The sequence below is a fragment of the Mirounga angustirostris genome, unplaced genomic scaffold (genome assembly GCF_029215605.1).
Source record: "Mirounga angustirostris isolate CCGP_5_RB_7025 unplaced genomic scaffold, mMirAng1.0.hap1 SCAF_6, whole genome shotgun sequence".
Lineage (NCBI taxonomy): Eukaryota > Metazoa > Chordata > Mammalia > Carnivora > Phocidae > Mirounga > Mirounga angustirostris.
This window is the reverse complement of record NW_026991714.1, coordinates 134,329,016-134,354,676: the sequence shown is the minus strand read 5'-3', so window position 1 is coordinate 134,354,676 and position 25,661 is coordinate 134,329,016.

The following is a 25,661-nucleotide window of genomic DNA, read 5'->3' as shown; positions in this document are numbered from 1 at the left end:
ACAGCCTGGACTGACAGTGCTTTGGGGCAGAAGGTCAAAGGTGGCTGAGAAGGGGACTTCCCAGGATAGATCATCCTGAATTAACATTCCTCTACCACACAGTGTGTGTTGTTGTGGGGACTGGAGGTTCCTAGAACTAAAGGAACTTGTACTTCAGTGAAAGAGAAATAGAAACTGTGTTCAGAATGTCCATTCTGGAGCTAGGCTGAAGATATCAATAAGATGGTATCACAATTATATAAAAGCAAAAGCAACACTTATATAAGACCTACTATTTGCCAAGCACTGTCCTGAGCTCTTTACATATATAACTCATTTAATTCCCAAAACACCCTATGAGATATATGCTTTTATAATACTCATTTGAGAGTTGCAAAACCCAAGGGCAAAGACTGCTCAAAGTTACTTAAACAGAACTATAAAAAATAAAAATGGCAGCGCTGGTGTTGGAACCCAGGGGATCTGGCTACAGAGTCAAATTGTTATACTGAGCCACATGATGTAATATGATGGCTTAATAGTAAATTAGACAGGCCCTAAATTCCCACAGCATCTCCAAGGGTCACACACATCTCAGGGTCCTGGCACAGCTAATGACTAACTTTTGGAAGTACCATACATGTCAGCTTCCAATACCATGCTATAGAGTCTATATTTTATTTTCCCAAATTTCTTGTAAGATAGTTCTAGTTTATATTCTCATTTGACAGATGATAGACTCATGGCTCAGGGACATAAAGTTTTTCTTTCTAGATCACACCACCACTAAGTGGCCAGGCTGACATTCACTTGCAAGCTTGTCTCTAAAACCCAAGATCTTAACAAATATCCTATACAATTTCAGAATAAAATTATGGGAAATGAAGGGCACATGGGTGGTTCAGTTGGTTGAGCATCTGACTCTTGGTTTCTGCTCGGGTCATGGTTTGGGGTCATGGGATCAAGCCCTACATTGGGCTCCATGCTCACCGAGGAGTCTGCTTGAAATTCTGTCTCTCTCTGCCCCTCCCCCCCCAAAATAAATAAATCTTTAAAAAATAGAAAAAAAATTATGGGAAGAGCACTGGATTGGACTAAAGATATCTAAACTTCAGACCCAGCTCTCCTGTTGTATCATTTGGAGGCACTGGTTAGTCATTGCTTTTCTATGGGTCTAAGTTTCTTGCTATATGAAATGAGACCTTTTGTTTTAATTACTCTTCTTTCCAGTAGCATGATATTGTATGATTCTGTGATTTTTATATAAAAATATGCATGAATACATTTTCAAATTCTAAATTATCCCAAAATATATTTCAGTCTCCAGAATTTAGCGAAAAACAAAGAAAGGAAACTTAGATAAATGGTACTTTCTGTCTTTGGAATGGAACACTAAAATCTTAAATATGAAATATCTACTTTTGAAAAATAAGCTAATGTTCATCTTTAATAGAAATCGCGTTGATTTCCTCAGACTCCATTTTTCACATCCATACTCTGGCTATGTGAGTTCCAGTGCTCAAAGCGTCTGGTTTCGGATGCCCCACATATCACATATGCACTATAGAGACCACAGGAGTTCAGAACTCTCTGGGCCAAACTGCTATGCGAATCCTGAACTGTATTTCCAGGCATCCTTCAATGCTGAATTTCCTGTCTATTTAATCAGGGCATGCCAATGAGAAATAGAGAGTGAGTGGACTATTATGTTACTATCTGCTCTGCATTTTGCAGGATACCACTAACTTGTGTCTTCTAACTCTTTCGGGGTCATTTCCAGTTTCTAGTTAAATGTAAGTAATATTGTGTCATAGAATCTGAAAGGTAATGTTCATTCCTTGTACCATTTAAACTGAAACAGTTTCCTGAACTTTTTCTCTCTCTTTTCTTAGTAATTATGTGTTTCCAACACAGTTGATTGACACCCAGTTCTTCTTTGCTTAAAGTCCATGATATAAAGGCTGAAAATGCCACAGAATACACTTGCTCTCATAGGATTCTTTGGTTTTAGGACATAAAAATAAGACCTAATCCATGCAAAGGGTCCTGAGGGAAAGCATACAATGGTGGGTGATGAGCAAGTCTCTGGAAAAGAGATGCATATGAAGATTTTCTACATCTTCTTTCAGACATGTTTAAGTGAATATATGATGCATGGAAGAGTGGCAGCCATTTTGTGATCATAGGGCATATGCCTGGGGACTAAGACCAACATGCTAAAGATGCTGAGTAGTAATATGGAAATACTTGGGTCATAAATGATGTTACTATTCTTCCTAAATAACCAAATCTGGAACTCTCTGGATCTTTTAGTTGAAATGATGAAAGCACTGATCTTGAAACACCTTTAATTAATTGTTCTATGAATTTCAGCTGAAAGCCTTTGCTACATTATGCAAATCCAAAATAGCTATTTGCAAATTTTTTACAATCCCTTCATATATTGTAACATGCTTTATTTCATGATCCTGGTAGAAGTGTTATTTCAGAAGAACACTAGATGGCAATATATGCTCCATAATTTACTGTGGGGGAAGGGAATTTAAAATTGAACTGTAAAAAGTACACAAAGGTGACTTAAATGTGAAAACACATCAGTTTTGCTTATTCTGTAACCTGTAAGAATTATTCTTTAGATTAAGTAGAAATAAAAACAAAGGACATATTTGAGTGCTGGATCATTAGACAAGTAACTACCTCTAATTCCCTACCCAGGTTTTAAGAACAAAGAATACCCTATCTTAGAAGACTGTGTCCAGACAAAAGCTAGTGACATGCAAACCTGACTTATCCCCTGTTATTTATGTGAGACAGGCTACCATGTCTATGGCACAGATAATAATTCAGGAGTGCCATGTATAAGGCAGATATGTCTCCATCTGAGAAGAGTTACATTTTCTTTTGTGCCTGGAGAAGAATTATTTAAGAAATAATAACCACATGTCCAAATATGCAGCCCAAGCTTTTGCCCAAATATCATCCTTTAGATAACTTATTTTATTTCTAAGAGATAGTCTTAAAGATTGAAGCTGTTTTTATTCTTGACAGAATATATATATATATATATATTTGCAGACAGAATATATAATTTGCATGTGAGTTTTCTTCTGGGCCTTAATACATCAATAGAATGCTGTTATATAAAACATATCTTCTCCCAGATAAGTTTATGTATAGAATCAGCTGCTGTCTGGGGCTTCTGATACTTATACATGGTACATCACATGTTACACATTATTATTGTAAGATATTTTTGTATGTATTGAAGAGATAATATCTATACATTTATATTCAGAATTTGCCTCATACACTCATCACCCTCTCGGGCCATCTGTGAATTTCCTATAGTTGCAGTCACATAGTTGTATATCAATAGATAGATAACTTTTTGAACCCAATTGGTGAGTTATTTCAGTAAAAAATATATATTTTTTATAAGAACATGGACTTGAGAAACAGAAGGAAAGTTAGTCAGTGTATTATTTGCTATCGTGTCCCAGTGGCTGGGCTGTTGTTTTTGGTGATAGGTCTTACTTAATTGCTTTCATTGGCCCATCATAGTCCAGTTAAAAAATAAACATCTTGTTTCAAAATGTCTCCTTCCATAATTAATGAGGAATTAATTTGCTTTAAGTCTGATGACTAGTAAAAACTAGAGAATCTTTATCTTAAACATTTATAGAATAACAAGGTCTAAAGTCATGGAATAAATGTATGTCTTTATATAAATATTTTAGAGGAAGATATGCAATTAGTTTTCATTGGTTTTATTCTTCTCTCTGATGCAGAAATAAAACAAGTTTTTTTTTCCCCAAAATTATATGTTCTTATTCTCTCACTTAAAGATTGTGAGAAATCAAAAGTAGGTGCTAAAATTACTTGTCACTTTGAATGTCCTCCCCAGGAAGATTATGAAAAGCAAAGTGTTAGTATAAGACATTTTACTTGATTGTATTCCTAAAAAGATCAGTCTTAGATGGAGGCATATTTATATTTTTTTCATCAGTAATTGAACAATTAACCTCATTTCTGAGTTTGAAATTACTGAAGGGTTTCTTACACAAGAAATCATTGCAAAACATTCAATTCAGTGAATATTCCATAGGGATGGACCCCCCCGTACCCATATCAATGGCAGAATTGAAGTCGAATAACATTTCTCACAAGGGGATAAAAATAGCTAACCTTTTGTGATAGCCTACCCACTAGGTGACAGGAACTTAAAGTGAATTATCTCTAACTGTCACAACCTTTTAAGATAACTGTTTTCCCCCAGTTTACAGAGGTGAAAATGAAGTCCAGAGAGGTTAAGTAACTTACTGATAATGGAATTTGTCTTTATTGCACACAGACAAGTTAATAATTATATAATTCTTCAAATACAATGCATGTCCACGTGGGCACATGTACAAGCACGTGTGTGCAGACACACACACACAAACAGTACAAGAAAGATTGCAGGGTTGGGCTCATTTTAAGTACTGATTTTCTAACTATTTGTGATGAAGAAATATGTTTCTCTAACCCATGGAAGAGCAATAATCTATGTTTAGAGAAATAGTCTATATACAACATTGCCTAGAACATAGCAGATGCTTAGTAAACATTTGGCAGAAGACTGAGTGCAATGGTATTGCATTAAGCTTTTATTTTTGACAGTGCAAACCATTTATTAACACTGTTGAAAGCTGTGTCAGTATTTTGAGATAATATTAAAAATGTGGTTTATAGAGAGGCCTCAGTCTGATGAGCTTAGGCAGGAAGAAACAATCTTGAATTTCCTAATTCCAGCAGAGAATTAAAATTATTCCCAAAGACATGTTTAACTTTAGATGTGATTTGCAAACAAAACTCACCATGAAATCTTTTAAGAAAAGTAATTATTCTATTTCTGAGAAAGAATGTGTGCAAAGACACTAGAATTCTTCCTGGTCCTTAAGTCTCTTTTTCAAATATTTATTTTACAAAACTACAGTAAGAAAAAAAAAAAAACCCTGTCCAATGGAACAATTGATTCCAAAATTAGATTTTTTAAAAGTTTCTAAAGCTCTCCAGGTAAAAAATAATTTGAAATTGAGTTATCCAAGATACCATGGTTTTATTAACACTAATAAAGGAGGAGATTCCTTGAGAGAAATTCAAAATCAACCATATTCTGAGACACAAACTGAGGGTTTCAGAGGGGAGGGAGGTGGGGTGATGGGTTAGCCTGGTAATGGGTATTAAGGAGGGCACGTTCTGCATGGAGCACTTGGTGTTATATGAAAACAATGAATCATGGAACATTACATCGAAAACTAATGATGTACTGTATGGTGACTAACAGAACATAATAAAATAAAATAAAAAACAAAACAAAAAAACCCCCAAATCAACCATATTCGGTGGCAATTACTTAGTAGCTTCTATATAATAAATAAAATTAGTTGTAGTTTGGAAAAATAGGAAGCATATAATGAAACATCTGTTTTAAACTAATTCTCAAGTCAGAAAACATTTCTGCCTCACTTAAAAGAAATAGGGTAGGAAAATACTCAGCTCATTTTTGATAAAATATTAATCTAGTGCCTCTTTATGAAACTGTTCATATTTGTTACAGAAAGTTAATATTTGTGATTTCTCTGTTCAGCAGTGTGGTTGAAGAATTAAATTAACTCATTTCAGAATGCTGTTATTTGCATTAGACTATTGTTCCTACACACAAAAGATTTACATTTCATTTTAAGACTGATAGGATTTTTTATATGAATTATGTGCAAGAAATGTTTTAAAGAACCAACATTCTTTCCTTTTTCTTTGTACTACCAAGCTATCTGTTTTCCTTGCTGGGTGGATCAAAAAAATTAAATGAGCTAATGTTTTATTCCTTTTGCATCATCTTTAATAGCAACTGTTTCTTGAGTATATAACATGCTTAAGGAATGCAAGGGCTAGAGATTGGAAAGAGGTGAAGACCCGGTTCTTTTTTTTTTTTTTTTTATTCTTATGTTAATCCCCATACATCATTAGTTTTAGATGTAGTGTTGTAGTGTTCCATGATTCATTGTTTGTGCATAACACCCAGTGCTCCATGCAGAATGTGCCCTCCTCAATACCCATTACCAGGCTAACCCGTCCTCCCACCCCCCTCCCCTCTAGAACCCTCAGTTTGTTTTTCAGAGTCCATTGGAAGACCCGGTTCTTAAGGCAGAGCCTTACAAGGTGGGGCTGAGTCCTCATGTCTGGCAAGAGACAAGCCCCCTGCTCTCTCTGGAAAACTAGCATTTGTCCTCTGTGCCATATTCTGGGTTCTCCTTGGTGCCCAGTTAGGAGAATCTCACTGAAATTCTTTATTGTACTCCTTATTCTTGAGTATTTCCCCTTCTGAGTATACCCTTCCCCTTGAAAAGTATGTATAGATATCTTGGGATCTTCCCACATAATCAGGAGTTTAGATTTTTACTTCTAAGATCCTTCTAGACTCTTATAAAGAAGCAATTTGCATTCTTTATCAAATTAAACTTGATCCAGGGGGCCTTGTCATGGGGGAGGATCTCTACTCAGAAAGGGGAGATGGATTGACCAATGAAAGCTGATTCGTGAATACCCCAAACAAGATTATCCTCTTCCTTGAAGAATATTCCTTTTTTCATCTCTGCCATCAGGTGAGGATTCTCTTCCTGACTAGCCTCTAAGGTTAGAGTTTGATGTTATTGCAAGATGTGGCAGAGTCCTTATACTTTTGAGTTTCTTTTAGAGATAAGCCAACCCCCCCCACACACAAATTAACAAAAAAGGGAGGCACATTTTTATTTAAACTTTTTTTTTTTTTAAATTTAGGGCTGGGCACTCCGTAGATCTGGGGAGGTGGGTAGATAGCCTGGGGTTTTCCTATCATGCCCAGCCCAGATGGAAGTCCAGAAGGCCCCAGGCAGCAGGTTCAGAGTGAGTGAGGACAGCAGCCTTGGGTGCTCTAGATCCAGTCCTGGCTTCCTGGGCCTGTCTCCTGTCTCAGGGCGGGTTGTACGCAGTGCTGTCCTTGTTTCGTTGATCTAAACAGATTTCTTTTTAGTTAAAACCAATTAATAGCTCTCTTTCATGGAAGAGAAAAATCACCTTTATGCCAGAGAGCAAGTTATAATACTTTAAAGGTTGTATGGGTTAGGAATCCCTTTCATTGCAAGGAACAGAAAACTTCCCTATTCCTGAAGTGGCTTAAAACATTTAAAATATTCTTTTTCTCAAATAAAAAAGATTGCAGATGTCAGCACTGCAAAGCTGGTGCAGCTTCTCAGTGATACTATCAAGGATCTTTCTCTCTGTTGACTCTGTTATTCTTAGTGTACTGGGATTTTATCCTCATGGCTGTCACCTCATGCTTCCCAGAGGCTGTTGTGTCTCCAGTCCTCACAGGAACATTCCAACAGGAAGGGAGGTAAGAGGAAGAGGCAAAAAGAGTACGCTGTGTTTGTGTCCCGTTGGCAAGAACAGTGTCATATCTCCCCCTCCCCCAACCTACTAAGAAAGTTGGAAATGTGCATTTTTATTTTTTATAGCTTCTATTTTAGAAGTAGTAGACAGAGAAGGTGATTGTGGAATGAATGGTGGTTCTCCACACCAGGGTGTCTGCCAGAGAGAGAGATGTGTGAATACTCCTTAGCTCGTTTTTGACATGTTGCTAACGTAAGTTTGCACTAAGTCCTTTGAGGAGTTTCATACAACTGGGGACTTTTTTCCCTTTTCAGAATCTAATACGTTTCCCTATAAAATTTTGGAGAGGATTTTCATTAAGAATCTCATATTTTCTCAAAATTATACTCAGTTATCAATACCTCTGTAAACACATATTTGTGAAACACTCATGTAATAGAATTTCAAAAAATCTTATATTTCTGTTTTCTTTCTATTTGGTTCATTTTTAAAAAAGATTTATTTATTTATTTTGGGGTGGAGGGACAGAGGGAGAAGAGAGAGAATCTCAAGCAGACCCCAGCTGAGCCTGGAGCCTGATGCTTGGCTCCCTTTCAGGACCCTGAGGTCATGACCTGAGCCGAAATCAAGATTCAGATGCTCAAGGGACTGAGCCACCCAGGCGCCCCTATGGTTCATTTTTATGATTCTTCATCCAAAGGCCAATTCAGTCAGCTTGATGAAAATCATCACAGTGACCTGTATGCTGTTCTGTGCTGTTTCTCTGATGGAATTTTTGCTGTATTTGTGGTTCTCATTTGAGCATTTCTAAGTTCCCAGTGTCCCACCCTGGGCCACAAAACATTTATTCACTTGAGACTGACTCAAATGTCTGGCGTATTTAGAGGGGAACTCCCCATGGTTCACTAAATTCTCTTGCTGGGATGGCTTTCTCTTAACAGGTAAGATGTGGGATATTATTGTTGCCAACTGAACCTGAACTTTGGTGCAGTATCAGGAATTAATCCATTCCTTGAAGTAGCTGAAATATCGTCTTCCTCTTCATGTACATTCCATGGCCACCTCCCACTCTGTCCCAGTCTCCTTCCAGAATCTCTATTCTCTGCCTTTGTGGTGGGCTTTGATTGAGTGGATCATACCTGTTGTTCTCTCTTAAATTTGAAGACCAGTGAATATCAGAGGGCACTGGGAAGACAACAGCAGTTTCTTTCACTGGTTTGGCTCCTTGGGGTTTCAGACCTCTCTGTGTCCAAAATACAGTGATAAACACATATTCTAGAATTTAACGAAAACTCGAGAACCATGAAAAAATTTTCCAAGTCAAGTAAACAGAAATACAAAAACAACCCAGAATCTGAAAGGCCAAGGACTGTCTTTTGTGTGCATTAAAACAGCCAAAAGTGATGAGAAAATGCAGTTTTGGAGAAGGAAGCCTTTATTGCAAAAGGTCTAAATCAGTTCTTAAGGGCTAGGACAAGAGGCCACTAGTCACAGAGGTATGTGCCCATTAAACCCACAGAGTCAGAAGAGATGGCTCAGTGACCTGGGCACAGCCTGTCAGCTGTTTCTGCCTCACCCACAGACGGTTCTATCTCTGCAGTTCCTGCTCCAGCCCCTGTCTGCCTCCTTCACACCTTCCAGATCCAGAGGCAGGTATCAGGAGGCCCTGATTTGAGGGTGTGGTTGAGAGTCAACAGTTTAGAGTCATAGGCAGTCTACTAAGGATGTCTTCAAGAATATAGAAGGTGGGTTGTGAACAGTGCTGAGGCTGGGGCTGTGCCCAGGGTGGCAGAAGGTGGTTAGAAAGATAAAGACTTTGGCATCAGGGTGACCAAGGGTCACATTCCGACTCTGCCACTGCTTGCTGAGTCCTTGGGCAAGTGACCTAAGTTCTCTCAGTCTCAGTTTTCTCATATCTTTCCAGAAATTACATGGAGGAAATAGTATCTCCTGTAGAATTTCTAAGAGGATCTAATGATTTAAGAAAATGTATACAGAGTACTACCCAGTCCATGATTACAAAATGGTAGCAATTATTGTAAAGTATCCAAATTATAAACAAGAAGTTCATGATTTAGATGTATTCCATAAATAGGGTCAGCCAGACAGGTGGGAGTTTCATGTCTGTGCTTACTTGCTCCACATAAAGATTTTTCTGCAGTGACGGGAGAAATCAGTTGCTTGGTAAACGCATGCTAGAGATTCATCCTTATCCCTGCTGCGAAAGGTAACAGTGTGAAGACTTTCTACAAACTCCATCACTTTTGGAGTGTGTGATTAATTATTCATTAATATTTTCATTGATGAAGTATGCATGTTATTTCCTTTATCTCATTTTTTCTCATAAATTTAATTGTTGGGTTAATTATAATCACTTTATAATTACTGTATTTGGCATTAATTATATCACATCAAGCCATTAATATTATTCAGCATAAAACTAATCAAATCATGAACACCATAGCCCAAGCGGTTTACCTGTAATACCTTGTGTCTTTTTCCTGTTTTTCTTTCTTTCTTCCTTTCTTTCTTTCTTCCTTTCTTTCTTTCTTTCTTTCTTTCTTTCTTTCTTTCTTTCTTTCTTTCTTTCTTTCTTTCTTTCTTTTCTTTTCTTTTCTTTCTTTTCTTTCTTTCTTTCTTCTTTCCTTCCTTCCTTCCTTCTTTCTAACACATTTGAAAAGTTTTCTCAATGACTTAGTTGCTTTTCAGTCCCATTTTCTCAGAAGCACGACCCCACACCCACAAATGTCTTATGGAGCCTTATTTCCTCTCACCTACCAACAATCTGGACTCATCATTCATTACTCTCTTCAGCTAAAGGGGCATTTACCTTGTTAGATGTTCCCTAGGACTGGATTCTTGCTACAAAACATAATTCCATGTCTGTCATTCCACATACAAATTTCGCTAAGTCTGAATGTTTTTTTAAAATTTGTTATTTTATGCTTCTGCCAGAGGAACATTATGTATAGAAATCTATCACTACTTTTTGAGTTAGGGAATACATTAAATCATTTGTGAGATAATTTCTGTCAAAAACTTCTGTTTTTCACTTTGTAATTCTTTTCAAATATGTCAAAAAAATGTTTAAACTCTTGAATGAAAAAAAAAACACATCATAGAGTCAGCATGTGTCTCATTTTCCCATGTGTGTGTGTATGTATGTTAAAATTCAAAATGCTTACAACAAAATCCAGGAAATCTTTCTCCACTACTTCTTACTCTTCAGTTCCTCTTCCCAGAGGTAATCTCTTTTTCTTTATTTTTTCTTTATTTTATTATGTTATGTTAATCGCCATATATTACATCATTAGTTTTTGATGTAGTGTTCCATGATTCATTGTTTGCGTATAACACCCAGTGCTCCATGCAGAACGTGCCCTCTTTAATACCCATCACCAGGCTAACCCATCCTCCCACACCCCTCCCCTCTAGAACCCTCAGTTTGTTTCTCAGAGTCCATAGTCTCTCATGGTTCATCTCCCCCTCCAATTTCCCCCCTTCATTCTTCCCTTCCTGCTATCTTCTTTTTCTTTTTTAACATATAATGTATTATTTGTTTCAGAGGTACAGGTCTGTGATTCAACAGTCTTACACAATTTACAGCACTCACCACAGCACATACCCTCCCCAGTGTCTATCACCCAGCCACCCCATTCCCTCCCACTCTCCACCACTCCAGCAACCCTCAGTTTGTTTGTTTCCTGAGATTAAGAATTCCTCATATCAGTGAGGTCAGATGATACATGTCTTTCTCTGATTGACTTATTTTGCTCAGCATAATACCCTCCAGTTCCATCCATGTTGTTGCAAATGGCAAGATCTCATTCCTTTTGATGGCTGCATAATATTCCATTGTATATATATACCACATCTTCTTTATCCATGCATCTGTTGATGGACATCTTGGCTCTTTCCATAGTTTGGCTAAGTGGACATTGCTGCTATAAACATTGGGGTGCACACACCCCTTCGGATCCCTACACTTGTATCTTTGGGGTAAATACCCAGTAGTGCAATTGCTGGATCGTATGGTAGCTCTATTTTCAACATTTTGAGGAACCTCCATACTGTTTTCCAGAGTGGCTGCACCAGCTTGCATTCCCACCAACAGTGTAGGAGGGTTCCCCTTTCTCCGCAACCCTGCCAACATCTGTCGTTTCCTGACTTGTTAATTTTAGCCATTCTGACTGGTGTGAGGTGGTGATTTGGGTTGTTTATTTAGGTATCTATCTCTGTATTTCTAAATAATGTATTTATAATGATTTTTTAAAAATTCTTATTTTGTCAAGTTTTCACAGTATCCTTTGGAATACTATAATAATAGATAAAGATGTAACAATCTTCTACAGCACCTCATGTCCACTTAAATTCTCCCATTCTCCCAATGGATTCATCCTAAATACTTTTGGATAAATAGTCACTGTATACATTGTTGGGGTTAATGTAGAGCATGAAATCAGCCATAATACCTGGCTTGCTAAAATGTAACACAGAGGCTGCTAGGGGCAAGGGAGGGTTTCAGAGAAGGGTGTGGGCCTTTGGAATGCTGGGGCCTTGTGACCACCCTGCCATTGAAACGCCTCTGGGAGTTATCTTCCCTGAAGCTCTCTTAGCCCAAACAGCCACCCTGTGATCTAAGAAATGTATGCATTGTCCCTTAGGCTATGTTTAGTAGACCATGCAGATTAGCATATCTTATCTTTCCCATAAATCCTCTCAGTGTCAGTAAGACCCCTTGTCACACATCACATGCTTGAGAAACAGTGATAAGGATATCCTGAAGGACCAATAAAAGCGGGAGCAAAGAAGAGCAAAGGGTCTTATCTCTGAGTGTTGACCCCCTTGTCTTCTCCTCTCTTTCACGCAAAGTTTGGAGTCATCTTTCATCCATCGGTGCAGGGATTGCTGGCCATTCCTGGCAATACATAACGTAATTATGACTATGTATGTCGCAGATACAGAATTGTATTCTTTTTTATGGAACTTTTTGCTTTTCCTTCATTAATATCTGTTATTTTGATAAGTTTTATAAACTTTAATATGCCTATAATTTGTTTTAATGCATCTATCAAATGCTATTGAGCATTTTCCTCCCCCAAACACTCAAACATATCTAATATTTAATCTGTTTTTTTTTCTTTTTTTTAAAAAAACATTTCCTTGGAGCTCTCTCTCAAGGAATTTTGATTCACCTATTGCAATCTGGGTTGGTTGGTTTCTAGGTTTGTTTCACAACCAGTGTTCCCTAGATTTAAAATTCCTTTACTTTGGTGGGTAATGCACTTCAATAAATTCCTGAGAAATGATGTCTTAGAACAAAACACCAAGTCACTGTACATATGAAATGTCTATTTTCATATTTGATTGAAAACTAAGCTGCATATATAATTCTAAGTTAAAGATAATTTTCTCTCAAATGGTATGTTAAATACAACTGCGAATGCTTTGCTAATCCTTTTATTAAGGGGATGCAGTGTAATTACCCTCTCCTTGAATCTGGACTGGCCTTTGTGACTCACCTGACAAATAGAGTTGGCAGAAACTATTTTGTAAATTCTGGAGCTAGGTCATTAAAAACTTTGTGGCTTCCATCTAGTCCTCTTGAAAAGCTTGCTCTAGGGAAGGGGTACCCTGGGACCACCATGTAAGGAAGAAATCCAAGCAAGGTAGTCATATGAAGAGGCTGCTTGGATAGAGGGATGCTTATGCAGTCCCCAGCTGGTTCAGCCATTCCAGCCCAGATCCCAGACTTTGAAGAAGGCATTCTGAAGATTTCAACTTAGTAGATATTACTGGAGAATTAAAACAAAATAAACAGTTATCTAACAACAAAAACTGAGGTACTAGGCTTATGACCTCAATCAATCTATCTCAGCTATCTTTAGCTATTTGAGTCCCTGGCTGAGGCCTCAGTTATCTGGGGAAGAAAGGAACCATCACAACTGTACCCTGTCATAAATTTGTAGGCACAATTAAATGGCTATTTCTTTTTTTTTTTTTAAAGATTTTATTTATTTATTTGAGACAGAGAGAACGAGAGAGAGAGAGCACATGAGAGGGGGGAGGGTCAGAGGCAGAAGCAGGCTCCCTGCCGAGCAGGGAGCCTGATGCGGGACTCGATCCAGGGACTCCAGGATCATGACCTGAGCCGAAGCCAGTCACTTAACCAACTGAGCCACCCAGGCGCCCTAAATGGCTATTTCTTTATGCCAGTAAATTTTAGGGAGGTTCATTATTCAGCATTTGATTGAAAAACCTACCTCTGGTTTTAATGCTGTGATTGAAAAGGCTGATACATTCTAAGTTCCTACTCCTTTGGCCTCTCTTTCGAAAGTTTTTTAGGGATTTCTCATTATTCTGAGATTCTGAAATTGTACAAAGAGGTACATTGGTTCTCTCACCCCATTCATAGTGCTAAGTGCATGGACTCTCAAACTGGAAACAGGTGATTTTTGTCCTTCATTCTACTGATGTGGTATATCGCATTGATTGGTTTTCATATGTTGAATCGCCCCTGCATCACAGGGATAAATCCCAGTTGGTCATGGTGTATAATCCTTTTAATGTGCTATTGAATTTGGTTTGCTAATTATTTGTTGAGGATTTTTGCATCTGTATTCATCTGGGATTTTGACCTGGGGTTTTCTTTTCTTTTGGTGTCTTTGGCTTGGTATCAGAGTAATTCTCATCTCATAAAATGTATGTGGAAGTGATCTCTACTTTTCAACTTTTTTCAAGAGTATGAGAAAGTTTGGAATTAATTATTTGAATGAAATATTATATTACAAAGCTATACTAATCAAAACAGTATTATGTTGGCATAAAGACAGATACATTGATCAATAGAACAAAATCAAAATCCTAGAAAAAATAAGCAGACACATATATGGTCAACTAATATTTGACAAAGGTGCAAAGAATAGTCAATGGGGAAAGGATAGTCTTTTCATGGTGCTGGGAAAACTGGATACTCACATGCAAAAGAATGAAATTGGAGCGGAGCCCTATCTCATGCCACTCACAAAAATTAATTTGAAATGAATTAAGGGCTTAAATGTAAGACCTGCAACCATAAAACTTCTAGAAGAAGACATAGGATATAAAAATTCCTTGACATTAGTCTTGGCAATGATTTCATGATATGACATCAAAAGCACAATCAGCAAAAGTAAACTTAGACAAGTGTGACTACATTAAACTAAAAACTTCTATATAACAAAGGACACAATCAACAGAGTAAAAAGGGAACCCATGGAATGGGAGAAAACATTTATAAACCATTTATTTGATAAAGGGTGACTTTCTAAAATATATAAGAAACCCTATGACTCAAAAACAAACAAATACAAAACAAATTAATAGCAAATTTATAGCAAAACAAAACAAACTAATAACAATTTAAAAATGAGTTGAAGACTTGAATATACTTTTCTCCAAAGATTTTAAAATGGCCTACAGGTGTATGAAAAGATGCTCAACATCACTAATCATCAGGGAAATGCAAATCAGAACCACAATGAGATGTCACCTCACACCTGTTATGAAAAAGACAAAATTATCAAAAAGACAGAAGTCAGGTTTTGGGGAGGTTGTAGAGGTTGTGGAGAAATTAGAACCTCCGTACACTGTTGGTGGGAAGGCAAAATGCAGCTGCTATGAAAAATAGTATGGAGGGTCCTCAAAAAATTAAAAATAATTCTATTTTTAGTAATCCATTCCTGGGTATCTATCTAAAAAAATTAAAATCTGGATCTCAAAGAGATATTATCACTCCATGTTCATTACAACACTATTCACAAGAACCAAGATGTAGAAAAAAACCTAAATTTTCATTGACGGATAGATAAAGAAAATGTGATATATACATGGAATGGAGTATTATCCAGCCTTGATAAAGAAGGGAATCCTGTAATATGTGACAACATGGATGAATCTGGAGAACATTATACTAGGTGAAATAAACCAGTCACAGAAGGACAAATTATGCACGATTCCATTTATATAAAGTACCTAAAATAGCCAAATGCATAGAAACAAAGGTTAGAATGGTGGTTGCCAGGGGCTACAAGGAGGAAAGAATGAAGAGCTGCTAATCAATGTGCATAAAATTTCAATTATGCAAGATGAATTAGTTCTAGAAATCTGATATACACTATTGTGCTTATAGTTGACCATACTATATTGGGTATTTAAAAATCTGTTGAGAGGGTAAATCTCATGCTGTGTTTTTGTGAAAATTAATTTAAAAAAATAAGTAAATAAGTCAAAACCAATACCAAATTGTAAAGAGATGTTGGTCAGTTCAAAGAAATTCTCTGATTAGTGTTGGTTGCTCATTATCATTTTAAATCAGAAATTTGTATTATTTTTTTTTTATCCCATTATGTCCTTTGGAAAAACAAAATTATGCAAATCTAATTTCCTTTCAAGCTTTTCTGCAGATGTTGCTTGGTGTGGTCATAACGGTGAACAAATAGTCATCATCCTATGTTAAACTCATTGCCATCTTTATGTCTTAGCTCAGTGCTGTCTCATTTTTCCCTTTTCATTTTCCCAACTCAATCCTTATATACTTAGGAGGGCTTCTATCTCTATTCTTAGCTCTGTCCTTTTTCTCCTGATCTCCTAAAAGCTAGTGTTTCATATTTATCACTTTTCTGTGCATCAAAGTAGGCAGTTCTGGGTCAGTGCCACCCTGTAGAAATCTAAGATAGCCAAATATGTAATTTAAATTTACTAATATTCACCATAAAAAAGAAGGGTGGAAATAATTTTATTCATGTATTTTATTTAACTCAGTATACATAAAAATATATTATGCAATTGTGATCAATATCAAAATATTAATGGGACATTTTCCATTCTTTATTGGTATGAAGTCTTCAAAATATAGTATGTATTTTATACCTAGAGAACATCTTCTGATATGGTCTAGTTAGTGCTCTTTTGAGTTATTGATAATTTGCTTTAAGTAACTGTATTTGTATACAGTACAGGAGCTTGTATGATGAGTTTTGTCATGTTCTGATGTTTAAATCTTGCTTCTCTTGCTCTTTCTTTGCTAGCTAATGGAAGCTCAAGAATTGCAAACTCTTTAGTACATAGTGGTGCGTGCATTATGTTAGACTTGTTAATTTTCTCTTTCCAAATACATTATGACATCTCTGCTTTTCTGTACCCCCTTAATACTTGGCATGATGTTACATTTTGGTTATTTGAAAACCCTTGATTTCCTATTCCTCTCCTCTTCTCTCCCTCCTTCTTTCCCTCTTCTCTGTCCATCTCTTTCTCATTATTTTCACTTTGTTCCAAAAAAGCATTTCAAATATTTAAACAGCATAACATAGAATGATATTGATGCCCTTGGTAATTATAATAATAATAATATTTTAGAATTTAATTTAGAACAAACTTTATAAACAATATAATATTTATCAAGGTACTTTCAGCTGAGATACTCAGTGGTTATTTCTTCTCCAGGAAAAACAGTTCCAATTGCTTTAAACTTTTCTAGGAATATTTATAAACATTCCAAACTAAGGGAGATTTTTTTGTGAATTATTAAAAATATATATAATATTATGCTTCTACATGCTTATGATGATGATAATACATTTAGCTTCAATGAAAACTGCTAATTGATTTGGACATTTTCACTGAGTTGCAGTCTTTGTTGTTGTTCCTTCAGAACAATATGGATGCCATCAAATATATCTAAGTATAAAGAAGACATTCATTTCTACTGGGCTTTTTGAGCCAGATAAGACTTTGTGACTCTATTTTAACTTTTAACTATATTTTAACTTAAATGTACTTCTAAGCATAGCTTTAAAATATCTCTCCACTAAGTAACAAAAGTGTTTTAATTTTAAAGTAATGCACATTATAAAAATGCATCCAAAATGCTCTTGGACAGGATCATTAAATGTTCTACTTATATAATTTTAAATTCATTTAATTGCTCTTTAATTTATGGAGTTTTAGAGTGGTTAGGTACAAGATGTTACTGCAAATTGTTAAGGTCCCATTTTCAAGACCTTTAACCAAGAATTGTGGAAGCAAAATAAATTTACAAAATGTAGAGAACTTCAATAAGCTATCTAATGAAGATCCATGGATACCAACTACCAAAGGCTAAAAAAAGGGAGAAGCTGATGTAATCAGATGTAAGTAATTAGGAGTGTGGGGTGGAGAAAAGGAGGGAATGCTAATTTGTGTCCAGTACATTTGGAGGATTTCTGCTAAGATAAAATATCAACTTTCTAATATTCATTTTCTTGGTAAATGATCCCCTCCAATTACTTTATTTTGAGGAATGCATAGTGTGCTACTTAAGGGGAAGAAAATTTTGTTGTTATGAGAGAATAAAATTAATCATCAGATTTCTAGATATATTATCTGAAGAACAAAATTGACTGATTTCCTCCCAAAAACCATGCAGAGTACAGATGTGGCCAACACTATAAGGGAAACAAATATCTGAAGATCAGATCCCTTTCTTAAGTGCCTCATTAAGACATTATTCAGTGTTCATAATGTATGTACCACTTGAAAAGGCAGCAAGAAAATTAAATGCAGGAAAATACATGGTTACAAATGGGAATTGACCTGGAATGAGTATTGAGCCCAGGTTAAGCCCAGAGAGGGAACAAATAAACAGAATGAGATAATAATGACACCCAACACTTACAATACGTATGTTCCAGATGGTATTCGCAATACTTATGCCATATGCTTTATCCTACCTGCAGGATAGGTAGGACCTATTTTTATTATATTCATTTTACAAATGAGGAAACTGATGCACAGAAATGTTATATGACTTTCTTAAAACTACACACCTGATAAATTGCAAAGTTGAGCTTTGAACCCAGGCAGTCTGATGGCAGAGTTTAAACTATTGACCTTCTATGTTGATGGATTATATGCTGTAAAGTAAGTGAACAATTCCTGTAAGTAAATTGTTACTAATTTTAGCTCTAAAAATTAGTCAATAATTTATATTTAATTCAAAGCTATTTCTGTATATCAAGTTCATTTATCAGCATTTTGACACAGATTTCTAGTTATTGCATTATAATGAAGAAGAAAACAAGAGTTGAATTAACCCCTATTTAGATGAAGTTTTCAGCATAGACATCAATTACCTAGAATAGTGTTTTTCAAGTTCTCTTAGCAGTGAACTTGCTTAGGATACTCAGTTAAAATGCATATTTTGGAGCCCTGACTTGAGAAGTTCTGATTTAGAAAGTCTACAACTGACATTTTTAATGAGAAATCCAGGGAAATCAGATATAGTTTAGAAAAATTCTTTTATTGGATGTTTTTTGTGGCACCAGACTTCTTAGGCGGTCCATATATTGCCCTCAAAGAACCTCACACCTAACTTATTAACACTCTCTGGTCATTGCTCATTTGCTCTTCATTCTCTCCTAGACTATGAAATATTTACGGGTAAGGATTGTATTACTCTAATGCTATATCTCTAATACCTACTACTTAAACTTCCCCACAGTAGGTGCTTAATAGCTATATATTAAAGAAAGAAACACTGTAGGATATGTAGAATGAATGAGTGAATGAATAATTATGAGATGGTCTTAGAGTATGCCAAGTGATGAATCATTTTTAGATGACTGGGTTTATTATGCCTAATTGTCTCACTTGGCTGCATATGTGTAGACAAAAAGTGAAATGTTTATTTCAGTGACCTATTCCCCCCCAAACAAACAAACAAACAAACACCCCTATTGGCTCAAGTTTCTCTTCTCTCTCTGTTGATATTGCCCAATTTTAGCCTTCCTTCTCAAATTCAATTCTTGTAATTTTATTCCATTTTGTAGAGTTTCTCAGAAACATGCTTATGAACTAAACTATGGCACTGGCTGAAAATGGATACACTTCTTTGGCAATTTCTTTGGAAGAATCGAGGTTCCAAAATATATTTGCATATTGTTCTTCTTCTTGGATAGGAGACAGAACCTTGGACTTTCACATTAATATCTTCTGCTCTAGCATAGACCTTCATCAATGATGGGTCTGCATCATTCATTTTAACAAGTATTTAATAGTATGCTTGCATGATGTTAAGTACTAGAGAAGAGCAATTTAGCATGTAGATTTCTTTTCCATTTTTATAGCATTTTCCCACACATTATCCTGTTTTATTTTTGAAATAATCATTTGAGCTAGAGAGAACACTTAGCATTATTCTTATTTTTTTCAAAAACACTATGCCTCAGAAGTAGAGTGATTGCCCAAGATTAGACACCTGCCTAGTGACTCAGTTGGGACTGGAACCCATTTCATAAAATTGGAAAAAGAATACAATCCAGATTCTCTCTCAGAGAACTCTTTCAATTAAATCAACAAACATTTACGGAACCAATCCCCAGTGATGGGTAGTGAGCTCAGAATTGAGAATTCAAAGACAAATAAGAAATTCTACTTTCCCTCAAGTAACTCATAGATTATTACAGGAAATAGACTTATAAACAAGTGCATTAAAATCAACATAGTAAGAGATATTATAAAGGTATGAACTGAATGCATATTGTAAAGGAGCAAAACTTGCTCAGGGCAAGCAGAAAAAGCTTTTTTCTTTTAAGTTCAGTAATGAACATGAGAAAGATAATTTAGATATGGGTGCCAGTGGGGTGGGGGTAGTTTAAAAGCTTCCAGGAAGAATGAATCGTATGGCAAAGGCAAATCATTATAAAAGACTCATCTTGTTTAGGGCAGGTGTTGGTTCATAAACTGAACCCCTACCCAGAGGGCAAGGTGAGATGGAAGAAAGAGACAAACCAGTCCAGAGGCAGGTTTTATATGAGAGGGAACTTACATCTGAGGCTTGTCTTGGGTGGCTGCAAGATGAGTAGGTCTACACACCTGCCTGTTAGAATCTTAAAGTTCATATAGAGACCTGAACTGGGTTCAGGTTCAGTCACATATACCATCCAGATCTCAACACATTGCTCTCTAAAGGCTGTATCCTTGAAAACAGTGCCCACTGTGGGAATGGTGAGCAGAGCATACATTGCAAGGATAGGGGAGGGAGTGAGAAGCCTCCCACTGCTCAGGTCCAGCTCTTAGTTGACCCAGTGGTCATATCCTCTTAGTAACCATCTCCAACAGCAAATGAGATTTTCAGTGTAACGACCAGGTTCAGACAGGATAGAAGGATGTCAGGTAAAGTAAATAAGTTGGTGTTCCTTTCAACCAATATACAAAAAGAATTTAGAAGCTATAAGCACAAAAGTAACATTTTAGGTAAAAATAAAGAAGTAAGATACAAGTCTATGGTAGAAGTGCTCAAATTTGAGAGGAATTTTAAGAAAAGGTCTGGGGTCTTCACTGGTCCAAGATTACTAAGAGGTGGCAGTCTAATCAACAAAAATTTAGTCATTTCCACCTTCAGCCTCACCACCATCTAGTGTATGCCATTACTTCAATAAATCCTAAAATGTTAATTTTCTGTTTATAGTTTCTAAATTTTTTTGTTTGTTTTTGAGATTTGATATTAACCCACTCTCCAGTCTGCTGGCTGTAGGGACAAGACACAAATAATAAATTTTGACCCGAAGTTCTCCCTGAGACCATGACCTGGCAGTGTGACCACTGATGGTGTGGCTCATTTTGTTGATACAAAGTTCATGATCACAGGGTGTGATTATTTGGATCATCATTCCTCCATGTTCAGTAAAGTCAGGTAATTCTGTGGTGTCTAATGATATCTGTAGCTGTTCCCCATAAGACAGCTAAGAAAACATTCAAATGTTCTTACTTCAGTACATAAAACAAATACCTGGGGGACCAGAAAGTAATTTCTTATTCCATAGTATATTCTTGTGTTATGTATTGTTCTAATTTGGAGATTCTGAGATATTTTTAAGGCTGGGGGAGGTTTCTGGATTTGGCAAGGTGGCTTTTGATTCCATATAGGTCATATCGAAGACCTTGAAAAAACTGGGTAAACATTCTCTAGCCTTAGCCATAAGATATTTAGGTGCTAGAACTATAAATAGTCTTATATGTCACTTATTTTCTCAATTTCCAAGCATGTAAGCAGTTGCTTTAAAAGCAATTTCTAGGGCAAATTTCCCAAAATGTAATGTGTACAAAAGCCAACTTTGCTGGGTAAGGATTTAAATTTTTATTGTAAGCCCTCTATTTACTAAATGTGCGAAATTCAAAGGTTGCTAAGTTTCTCTGATCTTTATATTTTTAATCCAAAAATGAGAATGATAATTCCTGTCTTGCCTACCTCAAAGATCAAAGCAGTTAGTTCACATAAAAACTATAATTTATAAAATATGATGTATCACACACACATTAGTCTTGCTACATCAAAAGAGAATCACCTATGGTTGCACATGATGAAGGGATAAATGGATGGTTTAAACACATATTCTAGAAATGAGAAGAAAATATTTGAGATAGTTTATATACAAACCATTTTCTATTCATTCCTAACTTAACAAATGAATAGGACATACTATTCAATTAGAGTATATGAATCATATCATATGATGATCCAAGTCATCAATGAGTAGGCTAACACTAGATATTGTCATATACCATGGATGACAAATTTGTTGAAAAATTGAGGGTGACTATTTGGAAGATTGGGCTCCTGATGATTTTGAAGCTTCCTCATTCCCTACCAGGGAAGGGTTTTGTGCTAGGTTAGAGTTTATATAAATGGCTACAGCTTTTTGCTCATCTTTATTTTCAGAGTCTAATTCTCCAATCTTTAAACATGGGCTGGCTTTTGACTTGATTTGGCCAATGGAATGTGGTGAAAGCAATTTTGTTGAGTTCTGAGCCTAGACTTCAAGAGGCTTTGTATTATTCTGCCTTTGCTCTAAGAACTTTAACCACTACCATCATTTGAACAAGTCCAGGCTATCCTGGAGAATGAGAGGCCATGCAAATACAAAGAACAGTTTTTCCAGCTGAGCCATCTTAGTTCAGTTGGCCTTGAGCCGACTCTGGTGCTGACTACAAATGTATGAGCAGACAGGGCCTGGAGCAGGTGAGTGCAGCTCAGACCAGAAGAACTACCCAGCTCACAACTGTAAAGTAGTAAATGCTTCAAGCCACTGAGTTCCCAGTGTTTTGTTACACAACAATATATAACTGTTAAATTAGTGCTGGCTGCTGTAGGTAGAAGATAATATTGATTTTCCATCACTAACATAGTGACCTTCACTTCTTTGAACACCCCACCCCCAGTTTACCAAGTTCACAATTATGGTTTCCTAGTGCTGGGATTCAAGGCATTTCTTAGGACATCTGGGATCCATTATCCCTAGAATTGTAAGGTGGGGAGGGGTACCAAATGCTCATGCTCAATGCTTTCTGTTAGTACAGTATGTGTCTCTGTTTGTTGAGCCCACAGTCTGGAATTCTGATAGTCTATCAACTTATTAGTGTCCTTTCCTTTATAATGTGCTACTATTAGGAAATCATACATGAAGAGTGTCCATTGGGCCCACATAACTTGTGGACTGACAAATCTATTACAGTATCATTGCAAATTCCTCTTACTTCTCTCAGATGTATTTTGAATATTAATCCAAGTGCTCTTTGGAGAAATAGAGAATGATCTTAATAAATGATCACTTAAAAAAACAGGACCATGGATAGAACTCATTCAGAAAGAGTAGATAAAACTTCCTCTGGAGGTTCTTCATTTATATTTTCAAACCTGTCTCATTTGCTTGGCAAATAGCTGATGGTGCCACTAAGAGAAGGAACAAGAGGAAGATGAGCAGCTCGACAGGACCACATTGAGTGGATGAGAAAATGAACTCTTGGTGCCCTAGAAGCAGTGTTTCATGTCTTACTGCAATGTGGAATGCTTCTGAGTTCTTTGTACGTGGTTTCTGCCCATACCAATGGCCTTATTCATGCCAAAGAAGACATAATGATAACGGCAGCTCTATCTCTAAATCTTGCCTCTATAATTATAATGGCTTATGAAAGTTTTTGCCTCAAGTCTAGATTTGAAGTCCTCAGAAAATAGTACTTTTCCTTCCTAAAACCCACTAAGTGAGTGATTGGAGTAGATTAAAAAAAAATCACTTTCTGCATGATATCTTGTAGATTAATGACTACATTGAACCATTCTGATGATAGATAGGGAGATTATTTCCACTGTAACTTAAAGAACTAAAACTGCTGTATTTTAAATTAAAGAGGCTTAAAATTTGTCAAGCTTATCAAAAGTGCATGAGCAATGAAGAGGTACAAGTTTATAACCCATTATGGAGCACGTTAATTTCTTAACTTGCATAATTTTTCTGCTTCATTACTGTTGGAGTGATCCTTGTGGAAAACAGTAATTTTGGGAAAAAAATAAATATAGGACTGAATAATAGCTTTCTAGGAAAATGCTGAGATTTCTTCACTTGGTTAGCATGTTGCAAATTAATTTTATTTCATGGGTATTGCCCCCTCTGTAGCCTCTGTATCCTAAGCTGGAAACATGATCTACTTTGTTTAGTAATTAAATACAGATTTGAACTAAATCCAGTGAAAATGTTAGCCAAGGCTGTAAGAATAGTGAACAAATGGTTTAATAAAGTTAGAAAAGCAGTGAGGAAAAGGTAATATTAGCTGGAAAAAAAAAGACAATTCAAATTATCCAAGTTAAAACTATCATCTTTGTCACCTGGAAGATAAATTTACATACTGAATTTGTGAGCCTTGGAAAGATGATTTCCATGCAGAATGTTACAAATTTCAGTTGGCTTCATCTTGCTCCCTATGAAAAATTAGGAAAAGAGAGAAATGAACTAAGAAAGGAAACTAGTTTTCAAGTTTATTTTTTTGTTCAGAGGCTATACAAAGAATAAGGCTTATGTGGTTGGTAAAATGTTTCTTATCTTTAGTCTTTATAGGAAGTAAAAGATTTTTTAAGTGAAATGAGACTGGGGGGCAAAGTGCAAATTAAGAGCATAGCTGTAAGACCCTTTGTTAAATTCTTTGCAAAGCTCAAGATGATCCTCTAGTAGTTCCTCTCAGACAAAGAGGCTTCTAAATCCCCTATGGGCATTATTCCACAGCAGTCTGGCACAACCAGCTTAGGGAAAGAGTTCTGTCTCCCTGTTTCTCAGCCTTCCCTTAACGCTTTTTTTTTTTTTTTTTTTTTTTTGTATATCTAATCCCATCTTGCCCTCTGTTTCCCCCAGAACCTTATTTAACTTAAGCGGAAAGAAATGTTCTATATCCCAAGTTTCAATTAAAGATCTAGAGTTCTGTTTCAAGGGTTCAGGTTGCTCTGTCTTGAGTCATGTGACTATCCCTAAATCAATCACTGTGTTCAGGAGTATACGCCATTCTCCCTGGTCATTCCTGAGTGACATGTTAATGCCTGATATTCAGGCAGGATTTACCCCTTCCCACCTCAACAACATGTTAAGAAAATAGTGGAGAATTAATTCACCTAGGAAAATAAGGGGCTATAACCAGAAAGAAAAATGAATACACTGCAGGCAAAAACATCAACTGTTTACTTCAACCTCAAATTCCTTTCCAGCCTCTTTTTCAGACTGGCAGCTTGTGAGTTGTAGTCTTCCCCTATCATGCTGTCAGCCCCCAAGTAACACACATAGTCCTGCTTGGCTTCTCACTTCACTTCCTACTTCCCTTTCTGGGCAAACACACATCTCTTTACAAACACTCCATTAGTTTTGATGTTTGTCTCAGTACTCTGGTGTGTTTGAAGGTTTTCTCTAAGGTCTGCTGACATTTCCTGATTGCTTACTATGCATGGTTTCTGTTTTCCTCCTGGGCCATCATTCTTAGAAAGGCATCCACTTCATCAATATCCTTTAACACCGTTTGGATTTGTGGATATGCATTCAAGCAGGAAGGGAGGCCTACCGAGGTGAGCAGACTCTCACTGATGTGTTTTGTCAAGTACCAGGAACATTTCATGGTAAACAGAGGAGCAGGCTTAGACAGGCAGGCTGCTCCTTTCATCATGGGGCTAATAGGACAGAACTGGTGGGTCATGGAGGAAATGCTTGGGTGACAAGGAAGGGACATGTTGCTGAATATGTGTAGGTTAGACTCTTATATTTTATCTCTCTGGCAGAATATCAAGTCTTGAATACTTTTATCTGAGGCTGAGAAACAGTCCCACCACTCCAGCTTGGGTGACACAAAACTGTAGCATTCAGTATGTATTCGACAGCTTTCCACCTGCTCATTGAGAACACCCTCTGATATCCTTGATTGGTCCAGGCATTTCTAGCCAGGAT